The sequence below is a fragment of the Suncus etruscus genome, chromosome 9 (assembly GCF_024139225.1).
Source record: "Suncus etruscus isolate mSunEtr1 chromosome 9, mSunEtr1.pri.cur, whole genome shotgun sequence".
Classification (NCBI taxonomy): domain Eukaryota; kingdom Metazoa; phylum Chordata; class Mammalia; order Eulipotyphla; family Soricidae; genus Suncus; species Suncus etruscus.
The window spans coordinates 11,217,431-11,223,157 of NC_064856.1; positions in this window are offsets into that span (position 1 = coordinate 11,217,431).

A 5,727-nucleotide genomic window follows, 5' to 3' on the forward strand; every position below is an offset into this window, starting at 1 on the left:
GAAAAGTGCAGCAAGGCAAGGTAATCAGTTTGACTTTGATGTACTTAAACTAACTCCACTAACAGAACCTCAACTAAAGCTCACATCTTAGAAAAACCAAGGATAGGGGACCAAGCGATAGTACAGCAGGTAGAGCACTTGCCTGGCAGGCAGATGACTCAGGTTCAATCCCTGGCATCCTATTCTGATCCCCTGAGAACCACCTAAGTGCAGAGTCAGGAGTAAATTGCCTGAGCACTACTGGGTGTGGTCCAAAAACAAATGAACCAAGGATGAGAGGGTGTGTGTGTGTGTGTGTGTGTGTGTGTGTGTGTGTGAGAGAGAGAGAGAGAGAGAGAGAGAGAGAGAGAGAGAGAGAGAGAGAGAGAGAGAGAGAGAGAGACAGGCATTCTTATTCTTACTGAATAAGAATTCATCAAACATTCTGTATACTTTATCCAGTTACAAGGACAAGAGAAACGTCAGAAATTATGCAAGTATGTGTCTGAGAGGACGTTATTCAGAAATTAGTACCCTGGGGTGATCTGGGCGATTAGTACCCTGGGGTGATCTGGGCGAGATTTCCATTTCCAGAACAACCCTTGGCAAGTCCTCAGAGAGAGAGTACACTGTCCTCCAACATATTTTACTTAAATTGAAATGGAAACCCAGGGGAAATGAGTTTGTAAGAGAAGATCTCTTGCAAGGATTAAGCAGTTGGCTATTAAAAATGTTTTATATATATGATATATATACATTTATATACATTATGTTTGTTTATATTTACATAATATATAAATATATAGTTATGTACTTATATATTTAAATATATTAAATTTATATAAAATATGTAAATATTATGTTTGTATATTTATATAAAATATATTATATATTTATATACAATATATAGGGTAGAGTGAAGAATAATAGGTAGGACACTTGCATTGCATAAGGCCAACCCAGGTTCGATCTCTGGCAATCCCATATGGTTCCTTTTTTTGTTTGTTTTGGGGCCACACCCATAGGCACTGTAGGCACCCCCTCAACAGAGCCATGAACAACCCCACCACTACATTGTACACACAACTTCATCTTGAAGACCTAGAGCACTTGTATACAACTGGCCCCATAATGACCACTTTCCTTCAGATTCATTCCAAGAAAAATGAAATTCCTTTGCAGTACTCGACTATTCCAATTGTGATTCAGAATCCAACTGAATAAGCCATCTCTTAGCTTCCTATATGATTTCTTCACTAACTATCCCTCCCTGCCATGCTCCATGAATTGACATTCATGCAACCACTGAGTGGCACTGGGAAATCAACTTGGAGCTTACTCAGATCATACAAGGAGCAAGGGTGGGCTCTAGCTTCACCCAGCTCACCACAGCCATCCTCTGCTGTCAGCCACCTGAGTTCCTGGCCCACTTTTTTTTTGGGGGGGGGGGGTCACACCCAGCAGCAATCAGGGGTTACTCCTGGCTCTAGGCTCAGAAATCACTCCTGGCAGACTCGGAGGACCAAATGGGATGCCGAGAGTCAAAACACTGGCCTTCCACATGCAAGGCAAATGCCCTACCTTCAGCTATCTCTCTGGCCCACTACTTGAGATTTTTGCATAGAGCAAATTTAAAGTCCCTCTTTAGTCATTTCCTCAGCAGTATTGAGGTGGCAGCTTGTATGCAGAAGACCCCTGGAGGTCCAGGCTAGTTTTGTTTTCCCCTTTGCCACAAGCAAGTCTGAATGCAGCTTGAAACTACTCTTCAGATTACAATTTATGATCATGGTCTATTTAGTATCTGGGCCAACTGAAAACGACCCATTCTCCTAAACAAGGACCTGAGTGAGAACATCAGCAATTCCAAACCAAGCTGGCCAACAATAAATTTGGGCCTAATTCTGTTTTTTTTGTTGTAGTTTTTGGCCATACCCAGTGACACTTAGGGGTTACTCCTGGCTCTGCGCTCAGAAATCACTCCTGGCTTGGGGGACCATATGGGACGCTGGGGATTGAATGGAGGTCCGTCCTGGATCAGTCACGTGCAAGACAAACAACCTTCCGCTGTGCTACAGCTCCGGCCCTAATTCTTTTTTTTTTTTTTTTTTTTTTGGTTTTTGGTTTTTGGGCCACACCCGGCGGTGCTCAGGGGTTACTCCTGGCTGTCTGCTCAGAAATAGCTCCTGGCAGGCACGGGGGACCATGTGGGACACCGGGATTCGAACCAACCACCTTTGGTCCTGGATCGGCTGCTTGCAAGGCAAACACCGCTGTGCTATCTCTCCGGGCCCTCCGGCCCTAATTCTTTTTTTTTTTTTTTTCCGGCCCTAATTCTTAACACTATCACACACCTGGTTGTAATACCGCAGGTCACTGTAATATTTCCTGGTTGCTACACATCAGACGGGTCAAGTTTTTATTTGCTAATAAACTTGTAAGAAGAGGGGCAGAGCAACTGATTTCTTTGTTAGGGTTAGGAATAAATTGGTTAAGTATTTCCTGATAAAACCTATTCTTGAGGCCAGAGAAATAGCATAGTGGCAGGGTGTTTGCCTTGCTGACTCAAGGATCTGGATTTGATTCCCAACATCCCATATGGTCCCCTGAGTCTGCCAGGAGTGATTTCTGAGAGCAAAGCCAGGAGTAACCCCTGAAAGCTGCTGGGTGTGGCCCCAAAACAAAAACAAACAAAAATAATTATTCTTTTCCAAACTGCCCCTCCAACTATGGTTTCTTCAAGTGAAATATTAGCACTTGTCAAGCCTTTTCAGGAAGCTGATAGCTTCAGCATATAAAAGTGATGCTTTATAGCCTACTCTAGCCTTTTTATTTCCTTGCAAGAAAGAACACTGTCAGACATTTCAATATCAACAACCTTTACCATAACATTAGAAAATAGAATGGGAGTGCAAGAAAACAATGGAAAGGTAAAAGTGTTTTACTCCCAGGCTTCTTTTTTATTTATTTACTTATTTATTTAGGTTTTGGAGCCACACCTGGTGGCGCTCAGGGGTTACTCCTGTCTCTGTTCTCAGAAATTGTTCCTGGCAGGCTTGGGGGACCTTAGAGGATGCCGGGGATTGAACCTGGGTCTGTCCCAAGTTGGCTGCGTGCAAGGTAAATGCCCTGCTGCTGTGCTATTGCTCCAGCTCTTCTTTTTTTTAAATAGCACCTACATTGGCATCAGCTGGTTAACAAATTGTCCTGGAATTCTTGGCATTGCAGCAAACATGTCAGCTCCCTGGTTACGCCTTCGTCACTGCTCAAAGGACCACGTGCTTTAACCTTCCTGCTCTTTCCTTAGGCCTGAGTTTGTCCCGTACCCAGGAAACTTTATATGTTGACTAAACTGAGAATCCCAGCAGGTTGCAAAGCAGACAGGAGTCAGGATTCAGAATGCTGACCGATTCCTACCTGGATCCATCCCATCAAGCTGTAACTCAGCCTGCCTATGTAGAAACAGGAGCCTGGCCACATGGCTAACAGCCTTTTCAACTGCTACTCTCAGCAATGGGGAACCTCACCGCAGAGAAGACTCAGCGAGACAGCTCTCACAGGAAAGCAATGTTAACATTTCTAAAAGGGGTAAAAGGAGGGGCCAGAGAAATAGCACAGTGGTAGGGAGTTTGCCTTGCACACGGCCAAAGCCTGCCAGGAGCGATTTCTGAGCACAGAGCCAGGAGGAACCCAAGCATGGATGGCTGTGGCCTCCCAAACAAAAACAAAAAAAGGAGGATACAAAGCTTTAACCAGATATTCACAGACAATCAGGCTCAGGTAAGGTAGTTTAAAAGTTGGAGCTGCAGAGGCCGGAGCAGTAAGGCGCCTGCCTTGCCTGTGGTAAGATAGACCATGGTTCGATCCCTGGCATCCCATATGGTCCCCAAGCCAGGAGCAATTTCTGAGCACATAGTCAGGAGTAACACCTGAGCATCACTGGGTGTCCAGGAGTAACCCCTAAGCATCACTGGGTGTGGCCCAAAACAAAAACAAAAACAAAAAAGTTGGAGCTGCAGACCTGCCCAAAGGATCACAGTTCACTATGGGTCTTCCCCCACAAAACTAGAGATAACAGGTAGGACACTAGGACATGTCTAAAGCAGCCCCTGAACTACATTATTCAATGCAAAATACAAATAACAATGGCAAGAAGGAGTATCAAGTCTCGCAGCATTGTGTAAAATAAAGGAAGTACAGTCAGAAGTCCTCTCTGCAAGGAAACACACTTGGCAACACTGAGAGGAACTAAACAATCAAAAGAAACTACCGTACAATTTCTGAATTTTAAACCATGTGAATTTATGTCCTTTTAAAACATGAAGCTGGGGCTGGAGTGATAGCACAGCGGTAGAAGGTTTGCCTTGCATGCGGTCAACCATGGACAGACCCAGGTTCGATTCCCAGCATCCCATATTGTCCCTTGAGCCTGCCAGGGGCGATTTCTGAGCAGTGCCAGGAGTAATCCCAGAGCACTGCCACTGGGGTGTGTGACCCCCCAACACCAAAAAAAATGAACAAAATAAACCATAAAGCTTATAACAGAGCAGTGGGGCAGAAGCGATAGCGCAGTGGTGAAACATTTGCCTTGCACGAAGCAGACTCAGGTTCTATTCCATGCATCCCAGCCTGCCAGGGGTAACCCGAGTATGGCCCAAAAAACCTACACACACACACACACACACACACACACACACACACACACACACACACACACACACACTCACACACACACACATACACATACACACACTATTGTTATTTGACATAAAGAAGACATTTCTCAAAATCTGTGCTGTACATGATAAAACATTCTGGAACAATACAAAATTGTCAATGACAGGTTATTCCTGGGGCAAGAAAAGTAGGAAATTTTCTATTTTTATTTTCTTGAGGTCAGAGCAATAGTACAATTAGGTAGAGCACCTGCCTTGCAATAGTCAACCTAGATTTGATTCCTAGCATTCTAGGTCCCCTGGCTACAACCAGAAGTAACACTGAACACCACCAGGTGTGCTCCCTACAAAAAAAAAAAATCTCATTTTCTATAGTTTATTATTTTACTAGTTTGCAAAAGCAATACTTTTATAATTTATACTTTAAAAAGATACAGGGCCAGAGTGATAGCACAGCGGTACAGCGTTTGCCTTGCACATGCTGACCCAGGAAAGACCCAAGTTCAATCTCCAGTATCCCATATGGTCCCCCTGAACCTGCTAGGAGCGATTTCTGAGAGCAGAGCCAGGAGTAACCCTAGCGCTGCTGGGTGTGGCCCAAATACCCACCCCCAAGAAAAAAGGTACAATCTCACCTCCAATAAAAATCCTTAAACTTGGGGCCGGAGAGATAGCATGGAGGTAAGGCGTTTGCCTTTCATGCAGAAGGTCATCCGTTCAAATCCCGGCGTCCCATATGGTCCCCCGTGCCTGCCAGGAGCAATTTCTGAGCATGAAGCCAGGAGTAACCCCTGAGCACTGCCGGGTGTGACCCAAAAACCACAAAAAAAAAAAAAAAAAAATCCTTAAACTTTTTTTTTTTTTTTAATTTTTGGGCCACACCCAGTGACACTCAGGGGTTACTCCTGGCTATGCGCTCAGAAGTCGCTCCTGGCTTGGAGAACCATAATCCTTAAACTTTAAAAGCTGGAGAGATAGCACAGCGGCAGGGCGTTTGCCTTGTATGCAGCCGATCCAGGATGGATAATGGTTCGAATCCTGGCATCCCATATGGTCCCCATATGGTCCCCCATGC